The sequence below is a fragment of the Lissotriton helveticus genome, chromosome 2_1 (genome assembly GCF_964261635.1).
Source record: "Lissotriton helveticus chromosome 2_1, aLisHel1.1, whole genome shotgun sequence".
Classification (NCBI taxonomy): Eukaryota; Metazoa; Chordata; class Amphibia; order Caudata; family Salamandridae; genus Lissotriton; species Lissotriton helveticus.
The window spans coordinates 1,801,156,421-1,801,175,105 of NC_136059.1; the positions used below are offsets into that span (position 1 = coordinate 1,801,156,421).

Here is an 18,685-nt window from a genome sequence, read left to right on the forward strand (position 1 = left end):
AACATTACAAATTGAATGGATTCATTGTGAAAATTTTTGAGTGGGCGGGGATTGTGGCATTAAATGTTTGAAGACCACTGGCCCAAGGTCTCAGCCCCTCCCCCCCCACCCGCAGTGCTGCTGGATGGTTAACCACAAACCAGCCATTTTTCCCAGGGACCCACTCTGTTATATCTCCATTCCCCCCCACAATAGCTAGGTATTCCTTCACAACAACATATCCCTGGAATGCCACCGCCTTCTCTAACAAATTGGCTACCAACATCTTGTATCCTTACTAATGCAGTTTCAAGTTTTGTCACTTAGCACAATACATCTCTTCTTGCAGCTGCCTGAGTCATCATTTAATCCAGTCACTCTAACATCCTTTATAGGCGCTGCAGTAGTAGATCTTTTCAGTTGTTTTCATCTCTTTATTATTAGAAAATTGTGAATTACACAATAGAATTAGCAAGAGACAATTGCTGCCTTGGATTGATCTGGAGCATCTCTAGGCCTGCAAAACATGAGCTATAGGCAATTCTTCTTTCAGGGCATACACTTTAAGAAGAGTAATAATTGTAGGGATGTCTCCAGAGAATAGCAGGAAATGTGCTCATAACCTCTGTCCTGTCATCCAGTAAAATCAGACTTTAGTCTTGTATGTAGAAAATTGATCTGTGGCTAGAACACTTGGACTCAAATAGGAAGATGAACAAATAACAACATCTGGGCCCTGATTCCTTGTTTGTCATAGGTATAGGTGCTATTTATCCCACCCGATCAATAATGAAACATTGGGTACGTTATTTATCAAGTTCTATAAATGGCATCTATTAGGAGTTTTTGGAGAAAAATTGTGGCTTTTCGGACTACACGCAAAAACATCTCATGGTACAGTAAATACTGTACACTTTTCCCTGTTAAATTGTTTAACCTAACGCAAATTAATGAAGAGTGAAGCATTTAATACACTGCTAATTACTGAATGAAGTGGATACAACTGAAACCGAATTTCAACCCCTGTTCATATTTCTTGGTGTTACAATGCAGCGTTCTTTCCCTCTGCCCCAGAAAGATAACTATAATATTGTGTATTTTATAATAAAATAATGAGAAATACACAAATGTCAAGTAGAGTGGGTTTATTAAAACCTCATCCACGAACAGCCACAAATAACTGATCAAATCAGAACCTTTACAGAGTGTACATTCTGAGAATCAAGAACGTGGGGTGGAATGACAATTCTTAAAGGGAAAGGAACATATATGTGTAAAAGGAGAGAACATCACACATCTCCCTTCCTTTATAAAATGAAAAAGAACATCACACATCTCCCTTTCCTTATAAACAAGCGAGAAAAAAAACAAGCTAAGTGAAAAAAAAACAGACTAAACATAATCTTTCAAATAGTACGGTGCACTACGAATTCTTTGACTTCTTGTAGAAGTAGATGACAACCTGTCAAAAGAAGAGTTAGTAGGAAGGAAAGAATTATTGTACAAACCATTGTCATTATGAGATGAGTCTCTAAACAAGTTAGAATTAACAATCACAACACGACTCTTATTCCAAATTCTTCCATCTTCAGTCTTAATAGCATTTTTGAAAATTTTGATAACAGCTCTAACATCAGTATATTTGGACCACGGTTTTCGTCCAACAGGGGTCTTTATCTTAACTAGATCACCAACTTTTACCTCATGAAAATTAACACTTTTCCTTTTGTTAAAATATGACTTACGTGTACTCTGCTTAAGCAATTCTCTTGTCCTCCATTCACCTATGTCATTGTTCACCAGCCCTTTATTTAAGCACATCCACCCAGGACACAACAAGGTATTAGGAATCCTCCCTTTGAACAGCTCAAATGGTGATCTCCCAGTGGAAGAATGAGGGACGAAGCGATAGGTATTTATCCTGTCCTGGAGAGTGGTTTTCCAATTTAAACCTGAAGCCCGAGCAAGTTGAATTGACTCCTTTAGAGTTTTATTGACCCTCTCTATGGCACCATTAGTCTCAGGGTGATAAAGTGAACATTTTTTTTGAATAACACCACATTTCTTTAAAAAATCAACAAAAAGTGTGGAACAGAACTGGGGACCATTGTCAGATAATATACTATTTGGAAATCCTTCCTTAGAAAACAGAGGCCTCAAGAATTTAATGATGGAATCAGAAGTAATTTCCCTGACAGCAGAAACTTCAATCCACCTTGAATAGAGATCAATTAATACAATGAGGTAAGGAGTATCAGAAACACCAGATAAAGGACCCATAATATCAATGGCAACTTCATCCCAAGGATGACCAGGTAAATTCATCTTAACCATGGGCATTTGTTTAGTTTTAAGAATCTTATCGCTAGAACAACACTCAGGACATTCTCTGACCATTCTTTCAGTTTCAAGATCCATACCCGGCCACCAAAATTGCATACGTAAGAACTCTTTGGTTTTAACAATCCCCAGATGACCACAATGAGCAAGGGATAACAACTTTCCTCTTAGAGAAGAGGGAGGAACAAGTTTAGTACCACAAGTCAACAGACCATTATTTACAGAGAGTTCATCTGAAACCAAAGACCAAGGTTTAGACAGGTGTGAATTACTCCTTAAAGAAAGAATCACATTGGATATTTCATCATCTTTACCCAACTCCAACCTCCATTCAGTCTCATTAATTGCATCATCAGTAATTTCACACACATTAGTACACTCATCAGGTTCACACAAATCATCATGATCAGTATTCTCACTGTTAACTAATCTAGATAAACAATCAGCCGACCTGTTAGCTATCCCAGGAATATACTCTACTTCAAACTCAAATTCCTGCAGAGAAACAATCCATTTTCTGATTCTTGAGGAAATGGCATCAAGACCTTTCTTTGAAAAGACCTCTCTCAAAGGTTTATGATCAGATAATACACACACCTTCGTTCCCCAAATGAGATTCTTGAACTTTCTCAAAGCCCAAAAAATGGCAAGGGATTCCTTCTCTATTACAGAGTAATTAAATTCCGATCCTCTAAGGCAACGAGAAGAACAACAAATAAGATAATCTTTACCATTTCTCTTCTGAACCAAGACTGCACCCAAGCCTTTATCACTTGCATCCGTGAACATGACAGTGGGTAGACCAGGAACAAACGCATGAAGAGAAGGAGCTTTTTTTAACTCTTTCTTGATACACTCAAATTCTTCCTTGCATTCACAAGACCAGTCAAACACAACATTTTTTGCAGTCAATTTTCTCAAATTATGGGTTTTATCCGCGAAGTTTGGAATAAATTTACCATAAAACTCCACCATGCCCAAGAATGAGAGAAGATCATCTTTACAAGTTGGATCCTTAATTTTGTCTATAGATTCAACAAGTTCCTTCTTTGGAAAGACACCATCACCAGTGATACGATGACCTAAGTAATTAACTTCCTGAACTCTAAATTTGCATTTGGATCTTTTCAAGGTCATGCCAGCACTAACTAACCGTTTTAACACATCAGACACATGACAATCATGTTCAAGAATATCATTTCCATAGATTAATAAATCATCTTGATAGCACTTAACACCTGAACATTTTGCACGAGATAAGCCAAAGCAACTGGAAACAGAACTTCCTTTTATACGGAAGTATGTTGTTGTGATAGGGAAGCTACTCAACTTAAAATGAGTCATAGATAAAACTGTAGATATAAATACAGAAATCACAACCCAACCCCATCTTTACCTAGCAGTGTAGCTAGTACTAATGATCATAGCCCAGACCAAGAGGAGATTACAAGCTCTTCCACACTTGAGAAAAAGCTGAAAAACATGGTTTACCAGATTGGGTTTTGCTTGCCGCAGTCCATTCAGCCGTTGTCATGGACAAATGGACAAATAAAACCTCTTTATGGGATAAAAGCCAAATACATCCCCTTCTCCAGAGATTCAGGATATTCGGAAAAGGCATAGAGGCAGTAAAGCTATCCCACCAATGAATGAAAACCTCAGGACCAACTCGACAAGACAACGTCCTCTGGGGACATAGGGCCAGATGTACGACCCTTTTTTGCGGCCGCAAATGGGAGAACCGCCTATTTGCGGCCACAAAAAAAGGGTAATAGCATGTACAAATGCTATTTTGCGAGTCACTGACTCGCAAAAAAACATTTGTGACTCTCGCTATTAGGAAGGGGCGTCCCTTCCTAATAGTGAGTCAACATGCTATGGATTAGTGTTTTGCAACCACATTTGCATCCGCAAAACACACGCAGTTTACCACCTACTTCAAGTAGGTGGTAAACCACTTGCAAAGGGGAAGGGGTCCACAAAGGCATTAAAGATGTGGCTATTCATTCTTTGAGGCCGTCTTTTACTGGTTTGCACTTTATACATTTCCTTTTCATTTCATTCCCCTTTGTGAGTATGTTGGAAAATATTTTTTAAGAGCAGGCAGTGGTCCCAGAGACCACTGTCTGCCCTTAAAAAATATCAAACTGGAAAGTTTAATTTTTCTTTTTTAAATGCATTCTGTTTTCCTTTAAGGAAAACGGGCTTCATTTTTTTAAAAAAACTGCTTTATTAAAAAAGCAGTCCCAGACATGGTAGTCTGCTGAGCCCAACAGGCCACCATCCCTGGAAGGGCCTGTCATTCCCAATGGGCTCCCAAATTGCGAGAGGCTCATTAATATTCATGTGCCTCGCAATTTGCGACCCATTGCATTCGCAAACAGTGTTAAACGCACTGTTGTATATGCAAAATAGCGCCTCGCAAATTGCGGGTCGCAAATGACTTGCAATTTGCAATGCGCTATTTTACAGGTCGTACATCTGGCCTGTAGTCTACAATTTGTTCTAAACTTAGTTGCTATAACAAGATGAGCAGGACAATTGAATAGACCTCTGATTTAGATGCCAAAATATTTCTGTTTAACTCGTTCCGTGCTCAGGACGGCTCCCGGCCGTCATGAGTCACCGTGGTCATGTGCTCATGATGGCCGGAGCCGTCTGAACGTTGCCGCTCTGCCCACGCGCAATTAATCCCCCGCCTGTGTGGGCGAATTAATCAGTGGGCGGAGTTCAAACAACTTCCGGCCGTCATGAGCACACATCTACTGTGACTCATGACGTCCGGGAGCCGTCCTGAGCACCGCGCCCACACACACCCCCGCCTAGCACCATGGAAAAATTATCCCCGCAGCCAAGGGGTTAAGCATAAGGCTCCCAGTGGAAACACTGCGCTCCATTCGGTATGTAGTTTAGGCTTATCTGGTCGGCTCATCCTTCACACAAATTATTCAAGGACTACAATCTATTAGACTAGTAGATATATTTTCTCCTTTCCTACTCTTCTGAATTGACATGCCTCCTATGTCCAATTTAGATGTCAAGATGATAGTCTAACATTTTAGAGGCGTCGATATTTGGAACCCCCAAACCAAAAGGGTGTGAACCTGTGCCTAGAAGCCAACAAAGCGGTTTCTCACAAGTAGGAGGAAGAATTGTATGTATTCTTCATCAACTGACATTCACTTTAAAGATTACCCGATGCTAAAAGAGGCTTTACCCTGTGTGTCCACGTCTCTTACTTTGCTGATGTCATGGCTACACTTGTGTCACCAGAAATTCATTTGTAGGTGCAAATGCTTCATCCAAGGGGAATAGAGCTCAACCCAGTGACTTACCTTGGAGAATGAGATTGTTCTTATGCTGCCTTCGAAAAAATATGTTTTCCCTACTTGACTCATATACAGTTTCAGACAATTCCTTCTCAAAGAACGTTGAAGAGGCTATATATGGCCCAGGTTCTGTTAACTGTACAAATTGAATGTCATGCAACCTGTGTGATGCCAATTAATCGTGCAATGGCTATTATACCCTTTAGGATAGGGACTCCAAAACACGTGTGCATATTTTTGTATTATCAACTCCTACAACTGCAATAGGAAAGTGTGAGATCTTAAAAAAGCACACCTAATGGTAGCTTTTAACTCTAATATGCCAGTCTATATACTAAATGTATGCCAAAGTCTTCCCAAACAAATTACAAGTGCCAGTGATTTGACTAAACTAGCAGTACACCTACAGGCAAATTTTTTTTTGTTTACTCTGCTTATGTATGATTCCTAACCATTAATTCAAAGAGTGCAATATTTGCTGACTCACTCGAAGGTACATTTGTTGGCATCATCATGACCTACCCTCGTCTTCTGGAGTACTCATGTATTTGAAAAACGCATGCTAAGCTGGGTGCTAAATAAGGGATGTTTTTTGTCAGCCAACTCAATGACATTCATTGTATTGACTTCAGGAGTATGAAAGGCTAAACGTACACACTTTCAAAGCTTGACCATAGGAATGAAGACAGATCTATGAATAGGAAGCATCTGTTCACTAACTTCCACACCCAGCTAAATGGAAGCTCCTTAAGACTTCCGATCATATTGAAAGTGGCTTTATGGTTCTACCGCATGTAGCATTTTGCAGGCTTTTGAGTGTTATGCTAATTCATTTATACTGATTTTGAGGCTAATTCTACATTAGTGTGCTTAGAATACCTTCATATTCAACCGTTTTTAACATAATGTGCCTCATACTTTATTAACTTGTTTAGAATCTGAGAAGAGGCTAGTGGCCTGATTTAAAGTATGGCAGTATGTATAATATGATGCAGCAGCGATGGAGTATACATTCTGCCATCATAATGGTCCGCCCAGCCAGTTTGATTGCAGGCAGGCCAAAGGTTTGGCTGAGGCCAGTGACGTCTCCATCACTGTCATAGCCAACCCTCTCCAACGGCAGAGTAAGAGCCATCGGAGAAATGGTACCTGCCCACCCACCGATTCAGGAAGGGCGACATGTAGCCATATTTTTACTGTCTGTCACCGCTAGTCAAACCCTGGCAGTGAGGAACAGTCAAAAATAAATAACTCTCCGCCCCATTGGATATGACTCCCATGGTGGGAGGAGCTTTACTTTTTATATTTTCAAAAAGAAAATATAAAAAAGAAAACTGTTTGATGCAGGGCTGTGTCTGGCTTACGCAGCCCTGCACCAAACATCAATATGCATTGACAGGAACCGCTGTGATGGCGGTTCTTGCCAATGCATCATAAATGACCGTCTGCTTCGAAGCCATTTAAAAATTTAACAGGTGGTCCCTCTGTCCTAGGGATGGAATTGTTTACTCACTCCTCGTGGAGGAACTGTGGGCTGTCCATCAAAATTTAAATCAGGCCCTAGGTGTGTCTGAGTCGCTAAGAGGAAACGCCTTAAATAGCAGATGGTCATTTCAGCTAACAGCAAATGATTAGTCCAGGTATTTTTAAGGAATATTGAAGATGTGATATTATTGTATCTGCTAAAATAAATTAGACATTTTAGGCTCTAATTATCCTTTTGACATTGTTCATATTTTTCTAGGTGGTTCTTACCCCATTTGGAATGTTTCATATAATGTTCGTAACTACATAGATTTGTTTATAGCTATTTCTTTGCAGGTAATGACTACGAATTGGAACGATACCTTAAAAATGTCTTATAATGCCTGTTGGAATTTGATATGTCACCATCACAGACTTGATCGTGCCTATGCTACGACTACCCCCCTTTGATTAATTTGTTATGGTTGCCTTTAACTGATTTTCTTTCCAGACATATGCCTTAATATGCCTTTATTGATTGGTGTTTTTATCTACTTTCTTTGAAATGCCTGCCCTTTCTTTTCCCTCCCCTCTCCTTCTTTCTCTCCTCCTTCTATCTCTCTTTCCCTTTATCCCATTGTTCACAAAACCTTTAAAAGCTTTTTTTCCTGGTATATATATTTCATTTTCCCTTTTGGGATTTCCTTTTCTTGCTTTCACCTGTATATTGCATTTTTCCATTTGCTTATTTTTACTGATTGTGATTTTGTACTGATGTTTTCTTGGTATTTCTGATTCAATAAACCTTTCTAAACTTAAAAAAAAAAATAGACAGGTCTTGACGGTACGATGAGAGGATTGCATCACTTTTGCACCAAGCAGCATGGTACATGCCTGACACAAACCTATGTCAGATTTTTGAAACCATGCAAAGCCACTTCACGTGGCTCAGAGTGGCTACAAAAATCTGGAGTAATACAATGTGGTACAAATTGCTGCATTAAATTACTCTTACTGGGAAGGACTTCCATGGGAGTTCCCATGCAACTTTCATGGTTTTTGACACATTATCAGATTTACAAGAATTTGTAAACCTAGGAATGTGGCAAAATCTTACACCTTCCCCGAGGAGGCGCAACGAGGAGAAATATCTCTATTTCTCCTCGTTTCTTCATATTTCTATCTGTGCTGCATTCCTGTGCACACATAAAAAGAGGAATAAGTCCCCTGGGACAGTTTCTGGGTAGGACGGTGCCCCTTCTTGAACAAAAACAATCTAGCATGCAATACAGGCACCTTGCACCTTGGTGCAAGGGTGCCTGTGTTTGCGCTAGGAAGCCTAAAGGGTTCCAGCACAGACCAAATGACAGAAATCCACCATATTGCCTTAAATAAGGCGCATTCCAGCCTGTTCCCTGTCATGCAGTGCAGCACATCATGGTGAATTGCTGCACTGCACTGCATGACTTTCTCATAAAGGAGCCCTAGGTTTTATGCATACATATTGGAAAAAAGGTTTGCGAATGTGACTGATAAAATATAAATCATGTGGAAACACAGCATTATTCCTGGCTCACCTACTGCCTCATAGTGCAACCCAGAAAATGCTCTTGTAGATTAGACTCAAACTGAAAATCATCCATTGACAATGATAATGTTGATCATATACAAATGTTTGCTATAGAATTATGTTTCTTGGGCTAATGTAATGTGCAAGCTACACCACTTTCTGGGTGCTAGAGGACTGATGGAGGGCAATGTGAGTCTTTTATGATTCAGAGGAGAATGTATCAAAATATATATCTGCACGGCTCTGTCGTTGTTGTCCAAACCAGACCTCGTCCTCAGGCATCGGAATGTCAGAACTGAGCATCTCCTGCTACTGAGTCCGCTGCAGATCTGGGGAGGTTCCTAGAAGCCTGCAGAAACCCTGCAGAGGCCTGCATCTTGACGATTCAGTCTTCCGAATTAGGGGCTTAGTCTAAATTCAAGATGGTGGGTGCAGTGAGAGTGGAATGGCTCTAAAAACCCTCTGTGGCACAAGAAATTATTGGAGGGTGGAAAAAGCTTTTGGCCCTGAGCCGGACTGTGGGCCTGAAGAACATCCCCATAGCAGGCACAGGCCCTCGCTCCAAGGAGAGTGTGGGTGAGTTGGCATCAGGAACAAGGCAGATTGTGGAGCCCGTGAAGCCCCTCGAGTGGAAAGCAGGAGCCAGGAGAAAGTCCCTGTGGAAGGTGTGCCCAGGCTGGGTCCGGAGGAAGCGCGACCAGGTCACTGTGCAGCTAGAAAAGCAGGAGAGGGAGACCATGGGCCCAATGTGCTGGGGAGTGGGGAGCACTAGAGAGTCCCCCCCAGATTAAGGGACAGAAAGCAAGCTGCACAGCCAAGACCTACGCTGAGAGCAAGCCTCCAGAGAAAAGCAGAAAATGTCTGAGGTAAACCCCTGCTAACCAGACACACTGAGGACCATACCCCTGATACTATAGCAAGAAATATGAAAGAGCCAGGTTGAAGAAATATATACCAATGAGCATAGCATAAGCATAAGACATAACACCCTTGGAAACCATAGGGACAGTTTGTGAAAGGGATAAGTTAGAAGACCCTCAGGTACTTGCCTGGAGAAGTAAGAAACCCATGCCAAAAATGTAACGCCAGAATGCAGATGTGCGCTTGACTCCTATCTCAGAACTCATGAGATGGAAACCCCTGCATGCAGAGAAATGCCAAGCACAGATACCTGGATTTTAACAATAGAGGACCTAAAAGACAGTCTGAGAGAGCTGAAAGCAGGACATTTCTCAATGGAGATGATCTCTCTGCGAGCATCCATTAAACCAGATATCACTAAAATAAAAGCAGACCTGCATTGCATGTTTAGTAAGAAATTGAAGAAGCAGCCACTGATGGACCAAGGAGCAAATTGGAGACAGGCTAGAGCAGTAGAAGATGCAGAGTTCAAGACAAAAGATTCCTTTATGACCAATGGGTGGTGAACCAGAGCCCAGTGAAGATGCAGATTCTCAGAGGGCACAATCTGGTGATTAATGCTATACAGTTAGAGGGAAGAGAGGGAAGAACAAGGCTAGTATAAGATGAGGGAAGGTGATGGAAACCATGAGATTGTTGAAGAACCCAAACCAGGGATGGCAGGGATTAAAATGGAGATCAATGGATGGCATTAGATTAACATTCTAGGACTAGATTAGAAAATGGTGGATAAAGGGGGTTTCCACAGACAGGTAAGGGCTTGGGTGGATCACTAATTTGCAGAATACAGGAAAACATCCAAAGAAGAGGATATGAACAGGAAATACATGACCTTAACAATGTTTCCCGATGGCCACAATGCAGCACCAAAGCAAGAAGAGTTATAACAGCTCCAGAGGGACATATATGCCTCTCCACCAAGTTTGGAGGCACCAGGACTTATCGAAGCCACGGCTCACCAATCCCCGTGGTACGTGACTCCCAACAGAAAAAAACAAGATGAAGAGTCCATTCCGGACTCCCAAAGCACCAGAGGCAACTGAGTGGCCCAGCTGTCCCGAGATCACCTCTCCAAGTTGCCTGCTCCTGACCACGAGGACTCTAAACAGACACGCCACCCGGCTGGCCCCAGCACGGACGTAGCAGACAAGATGCTCTGCTCACGAATAGGCTAACACATGGCAGAGGGCGGGGCAATCCTTCAATAGGCAAATGTAGAGAGCTTGCTGATCACAAAGCCATGCAAGGACCTAGGCAAGTGGGGGGGCATACAGGCCCATTATACTATTGAACATGGATGCAAAGGTACATGCCAAAGTACTCACTAATGCACTAGATTGATGGATGCCCTATGTGGTTGACTCTTACCATGTAGGCTTTCTGGGAAATAAGCAGGGAGGGAGGTAATAACACCCAAAGGCTAGCATATCTGGTAAAAAAGAGGACCTGGAAGCATGTGCCTTTGCTCCTAGCAAATGTTGATCAGAAGAGCTGGAATTTCCTGAAAATTATTGTAGAGAAAGCAGGACTCGGACCAAAGATGTAGGTTTCGATAATGGTGGGATATGATGACCTGACTTTAACAATTAGGGTTAACAGCAGGAAAACAAAAGATTTAACTGAACAATGGGAATGAGGTATGGATGCAGCCTGCCGCCTTTACTCTTCGTCTTAGTATGTATGTATGTATGTATGTATGGGTATACTTATATAGCGCAATTTCTGTCACCCGACGGGCATCCTGGCGCTTAGACTGTACTGACACTTACACATGCATGATGTTTTCCAACAGCAGATACATTTACGTTGCCCTAGGAAACAAGTGGGTTTTCAGGGCCTTTTTGAAAGAATAAAGGTTTTCCAGACCCCTCAGACCTAAAGGGAGGGAGTTCCAAAGTCTAGCAGCGGTAAACCTAAAAGACCGGCCACCAGTCCGGGACCTCAAAATCTTAGGCACAACCACCAAATGAGATGAGGCTGAACGTAGCAGTCTAGAAGGGGTGTACCAAGAGAAGAGATCCTCCAAGGGGGGCGGACCCTGCCCATGTAGGGCCCAAAATACCAGGCACAGTGCTTTAAAATCAATCCTCTGGGAGACTGGTAACCAGTGGAGGTCCCTAAGAGCCTTAGCAGAGGAATCCAGGCGTCGACGTGAGAGGGCCAGTTTGGCGGCAAAATTCTGCACCCGCTGCAGTTTACCAACTAGAGTAGCCGGAGCCCCCAAAAGTAGTGTGTTACAATAGTCAATATGACTTAGAATTGTACTCCGCACTACCTCTGGTCTTGCCTGTGCCGGGAGCAAGGGCAGGATCTTACGCAGCGAGCAGAGCAGCGCCATACAAGTGTCCACCGTTCGATTCACTGATACATCAAGCTGCAGGCTAGCACTGAACATTACCCCCAGATTACAGACCGAGTCTGCGGGCAGACTGGTACCCTGGAAACCGGGAGGCCAGAAATCCGGCGGAAGTGGTCTGGGGATACGGTCCAAGGAGCAGTGCAGCACCTCAGTTTTTGCGCTGTTAAACTGCAGGGAGTTATTGCCCAACCATTCAGCCGTGATGTTCATACAGCGATGAAAGGCCTCCTGAGACACCCCGTCCTTACCCTCGATGGAAAATATGAGCTGGGTGTCATCAGCGTAGTTGGTAACCGTTATGCCAAAGGATTTGATCAACGTGATCAGGGGGCGGAGGTAAAGGTTGAAAAGAATGGGACTGATGGCTGACCCTTGGGGTACGCCCTGACCAACCCTTCTGATGTTCGATTTAAACGGTGGTACGGCCACTATCTGGTGCCTATGATCAAGATACGACACCAGCCATTCAAGGGCCAAGCCAGATATTCCGACCTCTGCCAATCTCCTGCTCAGTATTGTATGGCTGACCGTGTCGAACGCGGCCGACATATCGAGCAGCACTAAAAAGGCTGCTCGACCCTGGTCGGCCCGCGTTCGCAGGTCATCAAGAACGGTCACCAATGCCGCTTCTGTCCCATGCGCTGGTCTGAAGCCAAACTGAGCCACATCCAAACAGTTGTTAGCCTCAAGAAAGTTGGAGAGATGTTTTGTGGCCAGTTTCTCAAGAATCTTAATAGGAAATGGCAACAGAGAAATGGGTCTGTAGTTAGCTGGACAGGCGGGGTCCAGATTATCCTTCTTAAGTAATGGGGAAACAACCGCCAATTTCCAGCTGTCTGGGACGCGCGCCGAACTAAGGGACTGGCAGCAGATGGAAAAAAATGGTGGAAAAAGCTCTTCCCGACACAATTTCCAAAGTTTGGTGGGAGAAGGTCGGACGGTGAGCCTGAAGATATACCGTCGGCCAATGCACAGAAGTCCTCGAACGATGGTAAAGGCAAGTTGTTCAATTCCGCTGACTTAACGCCCTCCTCCACATTCTCAGTACAGTTGGAATAATGCACAGGCTGACCAGATGGCGAGGCAAGATTATTTAAGATGGTGGTAATCTTGTTCTCAAAGGCCTGTGCCAACGAGTCACAGAGGGCTTGGGAGGCCGGTATGTTATGTTTGGTACAAGCTGGATGGGCCAGGTCTTTTACAATCTTAAATAGGGCCTGAGACTTGTTTGCAGCTGCCAGCAATAGTTCTTCTAAGTGTCTGGCCTTGGCCAGCTTAATCTAGTAGTAGGACCATTGGCGGTATAGATAAGATGAAAACATGAGATTGGCTTATAAGGTTCATGTTAGAAAAGGGGTCTCTAGTAGGCAGTGGTTTGCACCCTGTCCAAGTAGGGCGCTCACTCTAGGGGAAGGGAGTTTCACAGCTAAGGTGACCCCTGCTCAACTCCTTGGTAGCTTGGTGCGAGCAGTCAGGCTTATCCCAGAGGCAATGTGCAAAGCATTTGTACAAACACACATAGTAATGCAGTGAAAACACTACAAAATTACACCACACCTGTTTAGAAACCTAGCCAATATTTAAAGTTCAAAGAGAATAAGACCAAAACGACAAACGTCCAACATACACCAATCGAGATATCAATTTCAGAAAGATTACTGTAAAAATGCAGCCCCTAGAAAACAATAGCTCTCCAAATTGGGCTATTGTGACAGGTACTAAACCAACAGCTCCGGGGGCCCGCGAGAAGCATGGGCCGGCTACAGAGTCACATGGACCTTAGTAACAGTACCGAGAAAATTATGAAAACAAAGACGTTGCATGACGTTAAAGAGGTGAGGCGTAACTGGGCCAGATCGGCATTGATTCCTTACTACACACGGGAGGTGAGGTGTTGGTTCCTTGCTGCTAGGCTGGGGAGGTAAAACATTGGGTCCTTACTTTTGCAGGTGAGGTTTGTCTGCGTCGAGTGGTCGGTTCCTTACGATGGTCTGGTGTCGATGTTTGGGAGCTCACTCACGTTGGTTATTAAAGCAGTGATGATGTGGTTGAGGCGCGGGTGTCAACAGCCATCAGGGCTGCGATGTAAGTCAAGCGGTGCATTCTGGTCTGCATGAGCGGTGGCCTCGACTCTGGTGAAGGCAGCAGCGTGGCGTCGGTGTGAAACGCTGTCTTCGGAAAGGTCGAGGCTGGGGTGCAAGTCATGCGGTGCGTCGTGCACTTCACGAGTGGCATCCTTGGCTTCAGTAAAGGCAGTGGCATTGCTACCCAGTGTTACTGTTGCTTTTCTTGCTTTGCAGCATGAACCACAAAATTCCAAGGGCCTAGGAAGTGGAGTTGGCACCACTTCGCAATCAAGACTCACAGCAGAGAACTCCAGGTGCTGTTAGCAAGATGCAGGTGAAGTCTTTGATGGCCCTTAGACTTCTTAACAGGAGGCAATCATGCACAAGCCCTCTCTCCAGAAACTGGTCTCTCAACCTAGGGTGTAAACCCTCAGGTTGCACCGGGGTCAAAGGTGAGGACTCCCTCCCTCTGTACCCCCTTCCAGAGCGCTGCACCCCCTCCCCCTACTAGAGGGGTACCATTGGAAGCCAAACTGGTCAGGACACTGGTTACAGATGTCCTTCCCTCCAGATCAGGCAGATCTGGAACCTGGTCTCCAACCCAGGGACCAGTACCTGCGGTTGTGCACTTGCCCGGCATACCAGGACTTCATTGGGAACACATATGCCCCCCTGAGGGTGACACACAACTCAGGAGTCATGTGACAGTCTGCCTGGCGCAGATCTCCCATCCCTGTCCATCTGACAGCGCGGGAAGATCCCCCAGGACAGAAGTGAGGTCATCATGATCACTCACCGGTGACTCAGCCCTTCTGGCTGGCCCCTGGCCCACTGGTTCTCCCACTGGAGACTCCTTCCTCCTCTCACCCCTCAGTCTGGACTTCTACACCCTCTCAACTGGAGTGGGACTGCCAGACACCAGAACTGATGGAGGCCTGGTTACAGGCACTCCCCGTTCACCAGACTCTAGGAGATCCTCCTCAAATGGCCTACTAGCACCCTCTAGGCCCCCAAACTGGTGTTCCCTTAAGGAACCCTCCAGGCCCTGAGACTGGATTTCGGGTACCTTGGGACACACAGTCCCACACTCACTCCTTCTCCACTGAGACAGGACATGAGCCCCTACACCCCTCCCACTACACTGGGACCTAACTGTGCTACACTGAACCTCTTCCACCTCACAGGTCTGGAAGATATCTGCGCCACTCCTATTGGGATTACTCCCCAATGCCTCTTCAGACTCTCTGGACTCCACCAAGAGATCTGTCTCCAATGCAAGCTCCCTGGAATCAGAGGACTCACACTCCACCGGGTGTTGGCATAGTTCTGGAAAACAGGGCCTTAAAATATGCTCTCCAACAAATGAATCACACAGCCCCCAACAGTTGTTAACCAAGCTACCCTTTGCCTTACCCTCCAGTGCCTCACACAAGTACCAGACACCACTCTCCTGAGATTGGCAAGACAGTGTACTAATGTCTCTGTCACACAACCCACACTCTTCACACTCACACACCAAAGTTTTTACCATGGGGGAACCCCTCTCCCTGCATCTCTCATCTAGAGTCAGTAGAGTGTCCCTCCCACCACTAGGAATATGGTCCCCTGTGTCAGTCCCCCAATCTACTCAGGGACACTGCACACCACTGGAACTACCTCATAAACCTGAGCCCCTTGGTGTATGTCAACCCCCTCCCTCAAGATAGGCGCCACATCTCTGAGTGTTTGTACCTTTCTCTCAGCACTGGACACTATAATCTTGCTGCCACCATCTGAGCTGGACTCCACCTCCAACTCAGCAAAGCTCACCTCCTCAGCTACCCATGTTTCTTCTTCAGCTGAGACACTCATGGCTTCAAGCCTCTCGAGCTCCAAATCAAGCTCCCTCATTCTCAATTCATGGGCCCAGGTCAATTTCAATTCCTCCAGGGCACGGCCATTTTTGCTCACCTCGGCCGCCCTTTCTCTCTCCTCCGCCGCTCTTTTTCTATCTTTTTCCATTTGTTTCAGCTTCAATTCAAGCCTCAACATTTCTAACTTATGATCTCTCGCCCTTTGATTTTCCTTCAACTCCTCTGAGTTGACCTACTTTGTAATCACTTAACATTTCAATATCAAACTCCAGTTCTGCAACCTCACTTGCTGGTTTACCATTCAGAGACATTATGCTTGGATTCTTTCAGGGTTACGATCAAAAATAGAACAACAAAAAAAAACTCAACCGTAGTATGCGGTGGCGTAGTGGTCTGCACTCACTAGTGATGTACACCAATCACTGTGGGTCAGGTGCAAATACAAGTTCAAAATCCTACCGGTGACCAACATTGTCAGAACTGGGGGTCTCTAGTTTGCAGAGGTAGGTACCACTGTCCAAATAGGGAGCCTTGCTTCTAGTCAGGGCAAGGAGGAAACACTCTTTAGATAACCCCTGCTCCCCCCCTTGGTAGCTTGGCACGAGCAGTCAGGCTTGTCAAAGGCAATGTGCTAAGTATTTGTACCAACACACACAGTAACACAGTGAAAACACCACAAACTGACTCCACAACAGTTTAGAAAAAATAAAGGTATTTTTATCTAAACTACACAAGACCAAAACAACAAAAATCCAACATACACAGTTCAAGAATATGGTTTCAAAAGAGTTCTTAAGGTTATGTTAAAATATTCCACAGTTGCGCCACGTTTTAGCCAACAGTACCTTTAGATGCGACAAAATTTCCAAGTGAAAGCTGTAGCGTTGAAAAGCAAGCGATGCGTCACTCCTGAGACCCTGAGGAGGCGATGCGACAACCCCGCTTGACACATCGGGCGTGTTGTGGTGACTCCGGTCTGTATGTGGAGGGATGCAATACCTTGTGTGGATTCCGGTGCACAGGTTTCGATGGAAGCGGCTCGTAAAAGGTACGATGCGACGATCTTTGGGGCGGCGATGATCTCCGGTGCGGCGACGATGCGCGGCTCAGTGTTGATTTTCTACTCTCACGGCCCCTCGATGCGATGGCTCTGCGGCGACTCTCGCAACGACGTGATGTGGTTTGCAAGCAAATTGTGCGACGATCTCACCCAGTGACAGCAGACTCTGCGACGATACTCGCAGCAATAGTAATCTTCCCGCACCGGACTGGTGCTTCCCGCAAATGAAGGATGCGACGACTCTGGCAGCGGCAACAGGCGCTGCGACGATCTCGGCCTTCATAGCTGCTGGAATTTCCTCGCACTGACGGGGATGCGCTCCGCAAGTGAGCGATGCATTAAACTTTGCAGAAAGTTCTTTCAAATCTTGGTTTCCAGCTTCCCAACACAGGTACAACTTCCTGAGGCACCACAACTGGCCCAAGCACTCTAGGAAGGACAGAACTCTCTCAGCAGAGTTCAGGGAAGCTGGGGGTAAAGTCATTTTGTTCCTGGGACTTCTTAACAGGGAGCCAGCTCTTCTTCAGGCCCTTGGAGATTTCCTTCAAGCAAGGGGACACAGCACTAAGCAAAGTCCTTCCCCTCTCCTTGGCAGCAAAGCAACTGCAGGACAGTCTTCCTTCTTCAGTCTTCCAGCTTTCTCCTTGGCAGAGGTTCCTTCTTGATTCCAGGATGATCTAAAGTTCAGTGGTCTGGGGTCCTGTACTTATACCCCAAAAAGTCTTTGTTCCCTTTGTGCAGGAGGGCTCTGAGCCCGGTCCAAACCACTTCTGGAGCACTCTGTTTACATGACTCCTTCTTTCCTTTCACAGTGCAGAGCAGACACATCAGACACCCCACAGGAGGTGGAGCCAGCATTGTGGAGGGGAAGCACAGCCCTGAAGCACTTTGTTGACATGATTCCTTCTCTCCTTTCACAGTGCAGGGCAGAGACATCAGACGCAACACAGGGGGTGGAGCCAGCACTGTGGGGAGCAGGCACAGTCCTATTCAGGTCCCAGGTACAACTCCTCCCTCCCATCTAGATGCAGATCTCTCTATTCACCACTGGGCGGACTCATTCTGTCTCCTGGAATCCCCCAGCCCTGTCACTCACAAACCAGACAGTCAATTCACAAACAGCCAAAAGCACACAGAAAGGTTAGACAAGAAAGCAGCGTCTTTCTAAAAGTGCTGTTTTCAAACATAGGATTTAAAAAACATCTTTCCTAAAAGATGTGTTATTAAATTCTGAGTTCAGGGATACCAGAGTTTTATGTCCTATCTTGCTCCTATTGGAGGATATGCAGGTAACCACTGTACACAGCATTCCCCATGATAGCCCATGGGCAAGATAGCCTCACAATAGTGAAAAATGAAAAAGGCTGCCATTCACTACCAGAGCATGTCACCTGCACTAGTACATGCTCTACCTTTCACGTACACCGCACCCTGCCCAAGGGGGTACCTTGGGACTTCCATACGGGTGACCAATGTGTACAGAAAGGAAAGGGTTAGGCCTGGTCAGTGGGGACACTGACCAGATGGACATGACAGTTCACAGACTGTACACAGGCACTGCGGTGGCAGGCCTGAGACACCATTTAGGGCTACTCATGTGGGTTGCACAATCAGTGCTGCAAACCCACTAGTAGCATTTGTATCACCACCCCTGGCACACTCAGTGCACTCTACAAGGGACTTTGTGGTGATACAAATATGCCAATCATGTATAACCAATTACAAAACAATTTACACAGAGAGC

General features: G+C 45.0%; 1 protein-coding gene across 1 annotated transcript in view; it reads left to right on the forward strand.

Annotated features, from left to right (window-relative positions):
* The window catches only part of LOC144818900 (cystine/glutamate transporter-like), an 868,430-nt gene that overhangs the window by 479,753 nt on the left and 369,992 nt on the right, over positions 1 to 18,685 (forward strand). The gene's annotated exons all lie outside the window — the stretch shown is intronic.